Source organism: Rutidosis leptorrhynchoides, chromosome 11 (genome assembly GCF_046630445.1).
Source record: "Rutidosis leptorrhynchoides isolate AG116_Rl617_1_P2 chromosome 11, CSIRO_AGI_Rlap_v1, whole genome shotgun sequence".
Taxonomy (NCBI): domain Eukaryota; kingdom Viridiplantae; phylum Streptophyta; class Magnoliopsida; order Asterales; family Asteraceae; genus Rutidosis; species Rutidosis leptorrhynchoides.
The window spans coordinates 74,463,541-74,480,471 of NC_092343.1; positions in this window are offsets into that span (position 1 = coordinate 74,463,541).

Consider the following 16,931-nt stretch of genomic DNA (forward strand, 5'->3'; position numbering starts at 1 on the left):
CTTGTATCAAATTTATTGTGTGCTATATTTCATGCTATATATAAAATAAGCGGTATTGTAAGTTTGTAAAATATTGTGTAAAAGTTTGAACGCGAAATATTATTATAATCAGTTTTTCATATAGAATTGTAGTAGTTGAATTGTATATTAGCTACTAAGTATGAACTTAACGGGTAGGTACTACCCGAATTTAAACTTATAAAACGCTAATATGAAGAAAAAGCTTTTATAAATGAGTTCATATTATGCTACGAAATACTATTAACTACTCTTAATATTCTGTATGATTAACTTGTTCCATTTGACTATTTTGAAGGAAATGGCACCGACTACTCGACACACCGTGAATATGAATGAAGAGGAATTCTGTACTTTTCTAGCTTCAAACATAGCCGCAGTACAGGCTGCGCTACATACCAACAATAACCTTGGATCTAGCAGTACAGGAAATCATGTAGGATGCACCTACAAAGAATTCACTGCCTGCAAACCTTTGGAATTTGATGGAACCGAAGGACCGATCGGATAGAAACGGTGGACCGAGAAGGTCGAATCGGTGTTTGCCATAAGTAAGTGTACTGAAGAGGACAAAGTGAAGTACGCTACGCATACCTTCACAGGTTCTGCGTTAACATGGTGAAATACCTATCTAGAGCAAGTGGGACAAGACGATGCGTACGCACTACCGTGGTCAGCATTCAAGCACTTGATGAACGAGAAGTACCGTCCCAGAACCGAGGTCAATAAGCTTAAGACAGAACTTAGAGGGTTACGAACCCAAGGATTTGATATTACCACGTACGAAAGACGATTCACAGAATTGTGCCTATTGTGTCCGGGAGCATTCGAAGATGAGGAAGAGAAGATCGACGTGTTTGTGAAAGGATTACCGGAAAGAATCCAAGAAGATATAAGCTCACACGAGCCCGCCTCCATACAACAGGCATGTAGAATGGCTCACAAACTAGTGAACCAGATTGAAGAAAGAATTAAAGAACAGACTACTGAAGAGGCTAATGTGAAGCAAGTCAAAAGAAAGTGGGAGGAAAACGGTGATAAGAATCACCAATACAACAACAACAACAACAGCAATTACAACAATAATCGCAACAATTATCCCAACAATCGCAACATCAATCGCAACTACAACAAACGGCCCAACAACAACAACAACAACAATAACAACAACAACAACAACAACAACTACAACAATCATCCTAACAACAATAATAATCGTAACAACAACAACAACAACAATCAGAAGCAGCTATGCCAAAGGTGTGAAAAGTATCACTCGGGGTTCTGCACCAAATTTTGCAACAAGTGTAAAAGAAATGGTCATAGCGCGGCGAAGTGTGAGGTCTACGGACCAGGGGTTAATAGAACGAAAGGAACAAATGGTGTCGGAATGAGTAATGGCGGAGCAAGTAGTGTCGGAGCAAGTTATGCCAATGTAGTTTGTTATAAATGTGGAAAACTAGGCCACATTATTAGAAATTGCCCGAACCAGGAGAACACGAATGTACAAGGCAGCGGAAGAGTTTTCAATATTAATGCGGCAGAGGCACAGGAAGACCCGGAGCTTGTTACGGGTACGTTTCTTATTGACAATAAATCTGCTTACGTTTTATTTGATTCGGGTGCGGATAGAAGCTATATGAGTAGAGATTTTTGTGCTAAATTAAGTTGTCCATTGACGCCTTTGGATAGTAAATTTTTACTCGAATTAGCAAATGGTAAATTAATTTCAGCAGATAATATATGTCGGAATCGAGAAATTAAACTGGTTAGCGAAACATTTAAGATTGATTTGATACCAGTAGAGTTAGGGAGTTTTGATGTGATAATCGGTATGGACTAGTTAAAAGAAGTGAAAGCAGAGATCGTTTGTTACAAAAATGCAATTCGCATTATACGAGAAAAAGGAAAACCCTTAATGGTGTACGGAGAAAAGGGCAACACGAAGCTACATCTTATTAGTAATTTGAAGGCACAAAAACTAATAAGAAAAGGTTGCTATGCTGTTCTTGCACACGTCGAGAAAGTACAAACTGAAGAAAAGAGCATCAATGATGTTCCCATTGCAAAAGAATTTCCCGATGTATTTCCGAAAGAATTACCGGGATTACCCCCACATCGATCCGTTGAATTTCAAATAGATATTGTACCAGGAGCTGCACCAATAGCTCGTGCTCCTTACAGACTCGCACCCAGCGAGATGAAAGAACTGCAAAGCCAATTACAAGAACTTTTAGAGCGTGGTTTCATTCGATCAAGCACATCACCGTGGGGAGCTCCTGTTTTGTTTGTCAAGAAGAAAGATGGTACATTCAGGTTGTGTATCGACTACCGAGAGTTGAACAAACTTACCATCAAGAACCGCTACCCACTACCGAGAATCGACGACTTATTTGATCAACTACAAGGCTCGTCTGTTTATTCAAAGATTGACTTACGTTCCGGGTATCATCAAATGCGGGTGAAAGAAGATGATATTCCAAAGACTGCTTTCAGAACACGTTACGGTCATTACGAGTTTATGGTCATGCCGTTTGGTTTAACTAATGCACCAGCTGTGTTCATGGACCTTATGAACCGAGTGTGTGGACCATACCTTGACAAGTTTGTCATTGTTTTCATTGATGACATACTTATTTACTCAAAGAATGACCAAGAACACGGTGAACATTTGAGGAAGGTGTTAGAAGTATTGAAGAAGGAAGAATTGTACGCTAAGTTTTCAAAGTGTGCATTTTGGTTGGAAGAAGTTCAATTCCCCGGTCACATAGTGAACAAAGAATGTATTAAGGTGGATCCGGCAAAGATAGAAACTGTTGAAAAGTGGGAAACCCCGAAAACTCCGAAACACATACGCCAGTTTTTAGGACTAGCTGGTTACTACAGAAGGTTCATCCAAGACTTTTTCAGAATAGCAAAACCCTTGACTGCATTAACGCATAAAGGGAAGAAATTTGAATGGAATGATGAACAAGAGAAAGCGTTTCAGTTATTGAAGAAAAAGCTAACTACGGCACCTATATTGTCATTGCCTGAAGGGAATGATGATTTTGTGATTTATTGTGACGCATCAAAGCAAGGTCTCGGTTGTGTATTAATGCAACGAACGAAGGTGATTGCTTATGCGTCTAGACAATTGAAGATTCACAAACAAAATTATACGACGCATGATTTGGAATTAGGAGCGGTTGTTTTTGCATTAAAGACTTGGAGGCACTACTTATATGGGGTCAAAAGTATTATATATACCGACCACAAAAGTCTTCAACACATATTTAATCAGAAACAACTGAATATGAGGCAGCGTAGGTGGATTGAATTATTGAATGATTACGACTTTGAGATTCGTTACCACCCGGGGAAGGAAAATGTGGTAGCCGATGCCTTGAGCAGGAAGGACAGAGAACCCATTCGAGTAAAATCTATGAATATAATGATTCATAATAACCTTACTACTCAAATAAAGGAGGCGCAACAAGGAGTTTTAAAAGAGGGAAATTTAAAGGATGAAATACCCAAAGGATCGGAGAAGCATCTTAATATTCGGGAAGACGGAACCCGGTATAGGGCTGAAAGGATTTGGGTACCAAAATTTGGATATATGAGAGAAATGGTACTTAGAGAAGCTCATAAAACCAAATACTCAATACATCCTGGAACGGGGAAGATGTACAAGGATCTCAAGAAACATTTTTGGTTGCCGGGTATGAAAGCCGATGTTGCTAAATACGTAGGAGAATGTTTGACGTGTTCTAAGGTCAAAGCTGAGCATCAGAAACCATCAGGTCTACTTCAACAACCCAAAATCCCGGAATGGAAATGGGAAAACATTACCATGGATTTCATCACTAAATTGCCAAGGACTGCAAGTGGTTTTGATACTATTTGGGTAATAGTTGATCGTCTCACCAAATCAGCATACTTCCTGCCAATAAGAGAAGATGACAAGATGGAGAAGTTAGCACGACTGTATTTGAAGGAAGTCGTCTCCAGACATGGAATACCAATCTCTATTATCTCTGATAGGGATGGCAGATTTATTTCAAGATTCTGGCAGACATTACAGCAAGCATTAGGAACTCGTCTAGACATGAGTACTGCCTATCATCCACAAACTGATGGGCAGAGCGAAAGGACGATACAAATGCTTGAAGACATGCTACGAGCATGTGTTATTGATTTCGGAAACAGTTGGGATCGACATCTACTGTTAGCAGAATTTTCCTACAACAACAGCTACCATTCAAGCATTGAGATGGCGCCATTTGAAGCACTTTATGGTAGAAAGTGCAGGTCTCCGATTTGTTGGAGTGAAGTGGGGGATAGACAGATTACGGGTCCGGAGATTATACAAGAAACTACCGAGAAGATCATCCAAATTCAACAACGGTTGAAAACCGCCCAAAGTCGACAAAAGAGCTACGCTGACATTAAAAGAAAAGATATAGAATTTGAAATTGGAGAGATGGTCATGCTTAAAGTTGCACCTTGGAAAGGAGTTGTTCGATTTGGTAAACGAGGGAAATTAAATCCAAGGTATATTGGACCATTCAAGATTATTGATCGTGTCGGACTAGTAGCTTACCGACTTGAGTTACCTCAACAACTCGCGGCTGTACATAACACTTTCCACGTCTCAAATTTGAAGAAATGTTTTGCTAAAGAAGATCTCACTATTCCGTTAGATGAAATCCAAATCAACGAAAAACTTCAATTCATCGAAGAACCCGTCGAAATAATGGATCGTGAGGTTAAAAGACTTAAGCAAAACAAGATACCAATTGTTAAGGTTCGATGGAATGCTCGTAGAGGACCCGAGTTCACCTGGGAGTGTGAAGATCAGATGAAGAAGAAATACCCGCATCTATTTCCAGAAGATTCGTCAACACCTTCAACAGCTTAAAATTTCGGGACGAAATTTATTTAACGGGTAGGTACTGTAGTAACCCGAACTTTTCCATGTTTATATATATTAATTGAGATTGATATTTACATGATTAAATGTTTCCAACATGTTAAGCAATCAAACTTGTTAAGACTTGATTAATTGAAATATGTTTCATATAGACAATTGACCACCCAAGTTGACCGGTGATTCACGAACGTTAAAACTTGTAAAAACTATATGATGACATATATATGGATATATATATAGTTAACATGATACTATGATAATTAAACATATCATTAAGTATATTAACAATGAACTACATATGTAAAAACAAGACTACTAACTTAATGATTTTTAAACGAGACATATATGTAACGATTATCGTTGTAAAGACATTTAATGTATATATATATATATATCATATTAAGAGATATTCATACATGATAATATCATGATAATATAATAATTTAAAATCTCATTTGATATTATAAACATTGGGTTAACAACATTCAACAAGATCGTTAACCTAAAGGTTTCAAAACAACACTTACATGTAACGACTAACGATGACTTAACGACTCAGTTAAAATGTATTTACATGTAGTGTTTTAATATGTATTTATACACTTTTGAAAGAATTCAATACACTTATTGAAATACTTCTACTTAAGAAAAATGCTTACAATTACATCCTCGTTCAGTTTCATCAACAATTCTACTCGTATGCACCCGTATTCGTACTCGTACAATATACAGTTTTTAGATGTATGTACTATTGGTATATACACTCCAATGATCAGCTCTTAGCAGCCCATGTGAGTCACCTAACACATGTGGGAACCATCATTTGGCAACTAGCATGAAATATCTCATAAAATTACAAAAATATGAGTAATCATTCATGACTTATTTACATGAAAACAAAATTACATATCCTTTATATCTAATCCATACACCAACGACCAAAAACACCTAAAAATACTTTCATTCTTCAATTTTTTTCATCTAATTGATCTCTCTCAAGTTCTATCTTCAAGTTCTAAGTGTTCTTCATAAATTCTACAAGTTCTAGTTACATAAAATCAAGAATACTTTCAAGTTTGCTAGCTCACTTCCAATCTTGTAAGGTGATCATCCAACCTCAAGAAATCTTTGTTTCTTATAGTAGGTTATCATTCTAATACAAGGTAATAATCATATTCAAACTTTGGTTCAATTTCTATAACTATAACAATCTTATTTCAAGTGATGATCTTACTTGAACTTGTTTTCGTGTCATGATTCTGCTTCAAGAACTTCGAGCCATCCAAGGATCCGTTGAAGCTAGATCCATTTTTCTCTTTTCCAGTAGGTTTATCCAAGGAACTTAAGGTAGTAATGATGTTCATAACATCATTCGATTCATACATATAAAGCTATCTTATTCGAAGGTTTAAACTTGTAATCACTAGAACATAGTTTAGTTAATTCTAAACTTGTTCGCAAACAAAAGTTAATCCTTCTAACTTGACTTTTAAAATCAACTAAACACATGTTCTATATCTATATGATATTCTAAATTAATGATTTAAAACCTGGAAACACGAAAAACACCGTAAAACCGGATTTACGCCGTCGTAGTAACACCGCGGACTGTTTTGGGTTAGTTAATTAAAAACTATGATAAACTTTGATTTACAAGTTGTTATTCTGAGAAAATGATTTTTATTATGAACATGAAACTATATCCAAAAATTATGGTTAAACTCAAAGTGGAAGTATGTTTTCTAAAATGGTCATCTAGACATCGTTCTTTCGACTGAAATGACTACCTTTACAAAAACGACTTGTAACTTATTTTTCCAACTATAAACCTATACTTTTTCTGTTTAGATTCATAAAATAGAGTTCAATATGAAACCATAGCAATTTGATTCACTCAAAACGGATTTAAAATGAAGAAGTTATGGGTAAAACAAGATTGGATAATTTTTCTCATTTTAGCTACGTGAAAATTGGTAACAAATCTATTCCAACCATAACTTAATCAACTTGTATTGTATATTATGTAATCTTGAGATACCATAGACACGTATACAATGTTTCGACCTATCATGTCGACACATCTATATATATTTCGGAACAACCATAGACACTCTATATGTGAATGTTGGAGTTATCTATACAGGGTTGAGGTTGATTCCAAAATATATATAGTTTGAGTTGTGATCAATACTGAGATACGTATACACTGGGTCGTGGATTGATTCAAGATAATATTTATCGATTTATTTCTGTACATCTAACTGTGGACAACTAGTTGTAGGTTACTAACGAGGACAGCTGACTTAATAAACTTAAAACATCAAAATATATTAAAAGTGTTGTAAATATATTTTGAACATACTTTGATATATATGTATATATTGTTATAGGTTCGTGAATCAACCAGTGGCCAAGTCTTACTTCCCGACGAAGTAAAAATCTGTGAAAGTGAGTTATAGTCCCACTTGTAAAATCTAATATTTTTGGGATGAGAATACACGCAGGTTTTATAAATGATTTACAAAATAGACACAAGTACGTGAAACTACATTCTATGGTTGAATTATCGAAATCGAATATGCCCCTTTTTATTAAGTCTGGTAATCTAAGAATTAGGGAACAGACACCCTAATTGACGCGAATCCTAAAGATAGATCTATTGGGCCTAACAAACCCCATCCAAAGTACCGGATGCTTTAGTACTTCGAAATTTATATCATATCCGAAGGGTGTCCCAGAATGATGGGGTTATTCTTATATATGCATCTTGTTAATGTCGGTTACCAGGTGTTCACCATATGAATGACTTTTATCTCTATGTATGAGATGTGTATTGAAATATGAAATCTTGTGGTCTATTATTATGATTTGATATATATAGGTTAAACCTATAACTCACCAACATTTTTGTTGACGTTTTAAGCATGTTTATTCTCAGGTGATTATCAAGAGCTTCCGCTGTTGCATACTTAAATATGGATAAGATTTGGAGTCCATGCTTGTATGATATTGTGTAAAAACTGCATTCAAGAAACTTATTTTGTTGTAACATATTTGTATTGTAAACCATTATGTAATGGTCGTGTGTAAACAGGATATTTTAGATTATCATCATTTGATAATCTACGTAAAGCTTTTTAAACCTTTATTGATGAAATAAAGGTTATGGTTTGTTTTAAAATGAATGCAGTCTTTGAAAAACGTCTCATATAGAGGTCAAAACCTCGCAACGAAATCAATTAATATGGAACGTTTTTAATCAATAAGAACGGGACATTTCAGTAGACCACCTGACCTAGCAGAGCACAACTATCATAACCCACCAAACAAACAACCAACGACAATGGCGATCACTAACAGGGTGGTAGACCACTGTCGTGACCAGTCAACATTCAACAACCACCACCACAGGTGACCACCACTAACGGGGTGGTGGCCACCGAGAAGCGCTGCATGTAACACTGCACTTTTTTTAAACAAAAAGACACAACGAAAGATTGAATTTACATAAATATCGTTAGTTAAATACAAACATCATCATCACAAATCATTAGTTAATTACTTCATTACAAACCACATGTATTACGTTAAACGACTAGTTACATAATTACAAAAGTTAAGACATCAGAGTTCGTCTTGTCAAACATATCTTCAAACACGACCACTCCCATTCCAAAACCTGCTAAGATCCAAAACTTGCAAGGGAGGAGGTGAGGGATTAACACGATGCTAAGTGAATGAGACTACGTAACAAGTCTAGCATATAGTACCAACTTGTACTACAACAACCATCAACAACATATAACAACAAGCAACTATGCTCCAACTAGAGGATCGGCGGCTTGTACAGCACACGACCCTAGCTGATCAGGCTAGAGTCTACCGATTTTTCTTACTATTGAATCTCCCGTATATTCATCAATACACAGGCGATGCGTCATTCAGCACTATACTTAATAAATAGTAGCCAACTGGACCCAACCTGGCAGATCAATGTTGACCTCTTTGAGCTGAACCTAACAGATCAAGGTTCCAACAATAAAAGTGCACATACAACCAATCAACAACTTCTGCAAGGCAACTATGATCACTAAAAGCATGACATCTTTACTCTAAATAATATAATCAGCGATCTATAGTAGTATAATCTAGTAACACAAGTGCACAACTTGCTACTATAAACTAAACTCGGAGATAGTCCCACTCACCAATTACCAGCAATAGCTCATATGTCTATCTACTGAGCGTTCTCCTCATTCTTATCACCTGAGAACAACACAAACAAAGTCAATATACATACCCAATCAACAACATAATTGATTCATAGTATAAACTAGGTCATATCATCATATATTCATCATATTATAAGTCTACAACATAAATCCATTCAATATCGTCATACAAGTGCGTGCAAAACGGGACATATATGCTAAAACCTATTTTACCGATTCAAAAATATTTTGATCCAGCTTCTTAAAATTTTACCATTGAAAAGTATTCTTCGTGACGATTTCAACAATATTCGATTCATCAAAAACAGAGTTATGATTTAAAAGTTACGACCAAAACAAATTTCACAAAATGCTGAAATGTCAAACTTGTGAGCTGACAAGAGTGAGCACCTCAATCGCATGGTTAACCGTGCGGTCGAGCTGTCAAACGCGTGGGAGCTAAAGAACAGCACCAGCACGCTGTTTTTGGGTTTTTGACCCCAGATCTTGATTTTTGGCCGTTCTAATCATGAAACCACCTCATAAACATCATATAATACATATAAAACATAAATCTAACATATATCAAGCATCACAAACACATAATCATCAAGATTCACACATAAAATATACCAAAAACCCATTTCATCTAAAACCCAATTTGCAACTAAATTAATAAATGAATCTAAGTATTACTTACCTTGAAATGATCACGAAATCACCGGGAATATGAATCTACCACTTATTTCAATCAATTTCAACAAGATCAAAGGCTAGGTTTAGAGATGGTGAGAGTAGGTACGTGTGTTTATCTTAGTTAGGCTAAAATGAGCAAGAAGCATCCAGACCACACTTATAAATGGGTGTTAGGCCCATACCTCATATCACACGGGTATTTATCAGTTATCTGATATATTTCGTTCTTCGTTAGGCGACCCTAAAGGAGTCTAAATTAAATAAACAAATATGTTCTGAGACCCTTGTCACGAATTGGTCTTGTGACAACTCGAAAATTTTTGACCAAATTTAAACTTAATCTTTGTATGATTAACATTTCTGACACGATAAGCAAAGTCTGTAAAACTGAATCTCAAAATTTTTGAACTACTTTTATATATTTAAATACCCTTCGGTTGTTTTCGACGAGTCGCGAACAATTATATGTAAATAGTTACATATATACTATAACTTGAAAATGTAACGATGTATTAATTGTTTGATACCGTACATTAAACTTATTGGTTTAAATATCTATTTGAATATATATGATAAGTTGAAATATTTATTATTAAAATTAATTATAAATAACTTCCAATGTGTATTTAAAAACTGATTTATGTATATTAAAAAGATATATACATATATATAATTTCAAGTTATTTAGTAAATGATAGTAACATTCATTTATTGATTCAATTGATATTTAGATAAGTTAACTAAAGCGTTTAAGATGAACCAGTAAAACACTAATTTGCTACAGTATTTTCAAATTGCTACAGTACCCAAAATGCTACATTGTCTTCGAAAATCACTATTTGCTACAGTGAAATTGACTTTGCTACAGTGAATTGCTACAGTAAAAATGTCTTTGCTACAGTAACTGTGCCACAGTAAAACACTATTTCAAAATAAATAAAAATATATATATATATATATATATATATATATATATATATATATATATATATATATATATATATATATATGTATATGTATATACTACGAGACGATAATTTATAGAAGCAAATAACCAAAACACTTAATTGATTAAAGCTACACTTAGAGTGACATAGTTATCAATGATTAAGTTTATATTCTGACAAAGGTACGAGTCACGAAACGAAAAGTACTAGTTTTCTCAGCGTACGAAAGGGCGTTCGAAAAACCGGAACCGGGACATAAGTCGAGTGACAACGTACGACTTATCGGAACAAAAATTACAAGTCAACTATGCATGTGAATTTAATATAATATATAATTAATTATATAAATTAAATATATTATATTTATAATTAAAAAAATATGTCGACAAACTAGAAGTTAAAAGATCATGAGCTGGAAATCCATTCCATGTGATCGTATGGGAAATGGTCTTGGAGGCCATGCGATCATATGGCAGTCCTGGACAGGCCACACCTATAAAAGCTCGAGATATATGCCTCTGTTTTGATTTAAAATTACTCCGTAAGTAAATTATTTATTTATTTAATTATTATTATTATTATTATTATTATTATTATTATTATTATTATTGTTATTATTATTATTATTATTATTATTATTATTATTATTATTATTATTAAGATTAATATTATTATTAATCTTAATATTATTAGTAGTAATATTATTAATTAGTATTATACATAAAATACTACGACGAGGTCATGAGCGTATCACTTTCAAAATAGTTTTATGAGCGGGATAAAACTAAGGAAATTATGGGTTATTGCCAAGGAGGTTATGGGTAATGTTCGGGGGTATATTTGTGAATCAAATCTAGTGTTTATCATCTCCGTTACGTCTATGTACCTTCTTACAATATTAAATCACAATATTGATATGTAAGCATTTATATCTTATCTATTATATATTAATAGTGTATCCATGTCTAGTGCTCGAATATATATTTATACATACTTGTATACTAAATTTCGTCGTTAAACAGTTTATAATGAATCACGAATTAAATACATATATTACTGGTAAAAGGTATATGATATACATGTTTTCGGAAAGCTGGCGAAAATCAATAACTTTTCATTTAGATATCGAATAAATTCGATGAACGGATTAAAAGATATGATCAACTGAATTATGATTGACGTTAATTGAAATTGCTTTTGAATCTGCAATTAAGATTTAAACAACTTGTTTACGAGATTGATAAATTGGATTTTTGAATATTACCAACCGAGTAAATGAATCCTTATATAAGGTACGTCTCGTTTTGTTAAACAACTGTCAAAATTGACTTTTTGAAACGACTTTGGATAACTTTTGTATGTCGATCTCGAGCATTAGGATTGTGATACACTATGACTTGACCTAGCTTGATAGACATTTATTGACCAACATATGTTCTGAAATGTCCCATTCTTATTGATTAAAAACGTTCCATATTAATTGATTTCGTTGCGAGGTTTTGACCTCTATATGAGACGTTTTTCAAAGACTGCATTCATTTTAAAAAAACCATAACCTTTATTTTATCAATAAAGGTTTAAAAAGCTTTACGTAGATTATCAAATAATGATAATCTAAAATATCCTGTTTACACACGACCATTACATAATGGTTTACAATACAAATATGTTACAACAAAATAAGTTTCTTGAATGCAGTTTTTACACAATATCATACAAGCATGGACTCCAAATCTCGTTCTTATTTAAGTATGCGACAGCGGAAGCTCTTAATAATCACCTGAGAATAAACATGCTTAAAACGTCAACAAAAATGTTGGTGAGCTATAGGTTTAACCTATATATATCAAATCGTAACAATAGACCACAAGATTTCATATTTCAATACACATCCCATACATAGAGATAAAAATTATTCATATGGTGAACACCTGGTAATCGACATTAACAAGATGCATATATAAGAATATCCCCATCATTCCGGGACACCCTTCGGATATGATATAAATTTCGAAGTACTAAAGCATCCGGTACTTTGAATGGGGTTTTTTAGGCCCAATAGATCTATCTTTAGGATTCGCGTCAATTAGGGTGTCTGTTCCCTAATTCTTAGATTACCAGACTTAATAAAAAGGGGCATATTCGATTTCGATAATTCAACCATAGAATGTAGTTTCACGTACTTGTGTCTATTTTGTAAATCATTTATAAAACCTGCATGTATTCTCATCCCAAAAATATTAGATTTTAAAGTGGGACTATAACTCACTTTCACAGATTTTTACTTCGTCAGGAAGTAAGACTTGGCCACTGGTCGATTCACGAACCTATAACAAATATGTACATATATATCAAAGTATGTTCAAAATATATTTACAACACTTTTAATACATTTTGATGTTTTAAGTTTATTATGTCAGCTGTCCTCGTTAGTAACCTACAACTAGTTATCCACAGTTAGATGTACAGAAATAAATCGATAAATATTATCTTGAATCAATCCACGACCCAGTGTATACGTATCTCAGTATTGATCACAACTCAAACTATATATATTTTGGAATCAACCTCAACCCTGTATAGCTAACTCCAACGTTCACATATAGAGTGTCTATGGTTGTTCCGAAATATGTATAGATGTGTCGACATGATAGGTCGAAACATTGTATACGTGTCTATGGTATCTCAAGATTACATAATATACAATACAAGTTGATTAAGTTATGGTTGGAATAGATTTGTTACCAATTTTCACGTAGCTAAAATGAGAAAAATTATCCAATCTTGTTTTACCCATAACTTCTTCATTTTAAATCTGTTTTGAGTGAATCAAATTGCTATGGTTTCATATTGAAATCTATTTTATGAATCTAAATAGAAAAAGTATAGGTTTATAGTCGGAAAAATAAGTTACAAGTCATTTTTGTAAAGGTAGTCATTTCAGTCGAAAGAACGACGTCTAGATGATCATTTTAGAAAACATACTTCCACTTTGAGTTTAATCATAATTTTTGGATATAGTTTCATGTTCATAATAAAAATCATTTTCCCAGAATAACAACTTTTAAATCAAAGTTTATCATAGTTTTTAATTAACTAACCCAAAACAGCCCGCGGTGTTACTACGACGGCGTAAATTCGGTTTTACAGTGTTTTTCGTGTTTCCAGGTTTTAAATCATTAAATTAGCATATCATATAGATATAGAATATGTGTTTAGTTGATTTTAAAATTCAAGTTAGAAGGATTAACTTTTGTTTGCGAACAAGTTTAGAATTAACTAAACTATGTACTAGTGATTACAAGTTTAAACCTTCGAATAAGATAGCTTTATATGTATGAATCGAATGATGTTATGAACATCATTACTACCTTAAGTTCCTTGGATAAACCTACTGGAAAAAATAAAAATGGATCTAGCTTCAACGGATCCTTGGATGGCTCGAAGTTCTTGAAGCAGAATCATGACACGAAAACAATTTCAAGTAAGATTTCCACTCGAAATAAGATTGTTATAGTTATAGAAATTGAATTAAAGTTTGAATATGATTATTACCTTGTATTAGAAAGATAACCTACTGTAAGTAACAAAGGTTTCTTGATCTTGGATGATTACTTGGAATGGATTTAGAAAACTTGGAAGTAAATTTGCAATCTTGGAAGTATTCTTGATTTTATAAAACTAGAACTTTTGGAATTTATGAAGAACACTTAGAACTTGAAGATAGAACTTGAGAGAGATCAATTAGATGAATAAAATTGAAGAATGAAAGTGTTTGTAGGTGTTTTTGGTCGTTGGTGTATGGATTAGATATAAAGGATATGTAATTTTGTTTTCATGTAAATAAGTCATGAATGATTACTCATATTTTTGTAATTTTATGAGATATTTCATGCTAGTTGCCAAATGATGGTTCCCACATGTGTTAGGTGACTCACATGGGCTGCTAAGAGCTGATCATTGGAGTGTATATACCAATAGTACATACATCTAAAAGCTGTGTATTGTACAAGTACGAATACGGGTGCATACGAGTAGAATTGTTGATGAAACTGAACGAGGATGTAATTGTAAGCATTTTTGTTAAGTAGAAGTATTTTGATAAGTGTCTTGAAGTCTTTCAAAAGTTTATGAATACATATTAAAACACTACATGTATATACATTTTAACTGAGTCGTTAAGTCATCGTTAGTCGTTACATGTAAATGTTGTTTTGAAACCTTTAGGTTAACGATCTTGTTGAATATTGTTAACCCATTATTTATTATAACAAATGAGATGTTAAATTGTTATGTTATCATGATATTATGATATATAATATATCTTAGTATGATATATATACAGTTAAATGTCGTTACAACGATAATCGTTACATATATGTCTCGTTTCGAAATCATTGAGTTAGTAGTCTTATTTTTACATATGTATTTCATTGTTAATACACTTAATAATATATTTACTTATCATTTAACATAATTAACCAAGTGTATCAATATCTAAATTAAATTCCAGGCAGGATTTAAAACCCATGGAAATTTGATTCTACCATTTTCATGGCGTCTATTATTATTATTATTATTATTTAAAAATAAAACCTTTTTCCTACTTAAAGGCCGGAGGTCCTCTCGGAAGCAATCTCTTTATCCGTCGAATAAAGAGAGGGATGACTTTCTCTACTCTTGAGGGTGTTTCACTCTGGGTGGAAAAATGACATATCTTTATTCTCGGATAGGGGAAGGATTGTCTACATATTACCTCCCCCATACACCACTCATGTGGTATTGGGTATTGTTGTTGTTGTTGTATCAATATCTTAATATGATTCATATGTACCTAGTAAGACGTTGTTATAACGATAATCGTTATATATATCGTTTTCGAGTTTCTTAAATTAATAGTCTCATTTTTATGTATATAACTCATTGTTAAAATACCTAATGAGATACATACTTATAATAAAATCATGTTAACTATATATATAACCATATATATGTCATCGTATAGTTTTTACAAGTTTTAACGTTCGTGAATCACCGGTCAACTTGGGTGGTCAATTGTCTATATGAAACCTATTTCAATTAATCAAGTCTTAACAAGTTTGATTGCTTAACATGTTGGAAACACTTAATCATGTAAATAACAATTTCATTTAATATATATATAAATATGGAAAAGTTCGGGTCACTACATGTTCTCTAGGTTGAGATCTACGGTTATTTGGTAATCTGAGTTTCGATCACATTTTGGTGAACGACTTTATATGCTGCTAAGGTGAGTTTCATTTGCTCCCTTTTTAATTGCTTTTGCAATCTATATTTTTGGGTTGAGAATACATGCACTTTATTTTAAACACAATGGATACAAGTACATACTAAATTCTACACTGAGTTTGAACCGAAAATCCCTTAGCTTTGGTAACTAGTAACTACCAGTTATAAGAATTGGTGGGCGCGAGAAGTAGTATATGGATCCATAGGGCTTGATATCCCCGTCCGAGCTAGAGCACTAGCCTTTTAACGGACGTATGCTATTTGAGAAGCGTACACATTGGTTTGCGTGTATTATTAAGATGATTATACAAATGGTACAAATTATATATACGTTAAGTTTAGTTACCAGGGTGATCAATTTCGTAGAATATTTTGATAAACGTTTCTGGATTGAACAACTGAAATCTTGTGATCCACCTTTATATACAGATTATGCGCAACATTAAAACTATGAACTCACCAACCTTTGTGTTGACACTTTTAAGCATGTTTATTCTCAGGTTTCTAGAAGTCTTCCGCTGTTTGCTTATATGTGATACAAGCTATGTGCATGGAGTCATACATGCTTTATTCAAGAAAACTTTGCATTCACAAAATCATCACCGTGTATCTTATTTTGACTTCATTGTCAACGGATGTATTATGGTAAACTATTATTTATGGTGATTGTCTATATGTAGAAATCATCAAACGTTGAAAACCTTAGAAATTGATATTCATTTATTGTGTACTTTTTGAAAAGAATGCAATGTTTACAAAACGTATCATATAAAGGTCAAATACCTCGCAATGAAATCAATGAATGACGTGTTCGTCCATATGGATTTGGAGCGATCGTCACAGGTCTCAACTAAACAATCACATAATCATAAA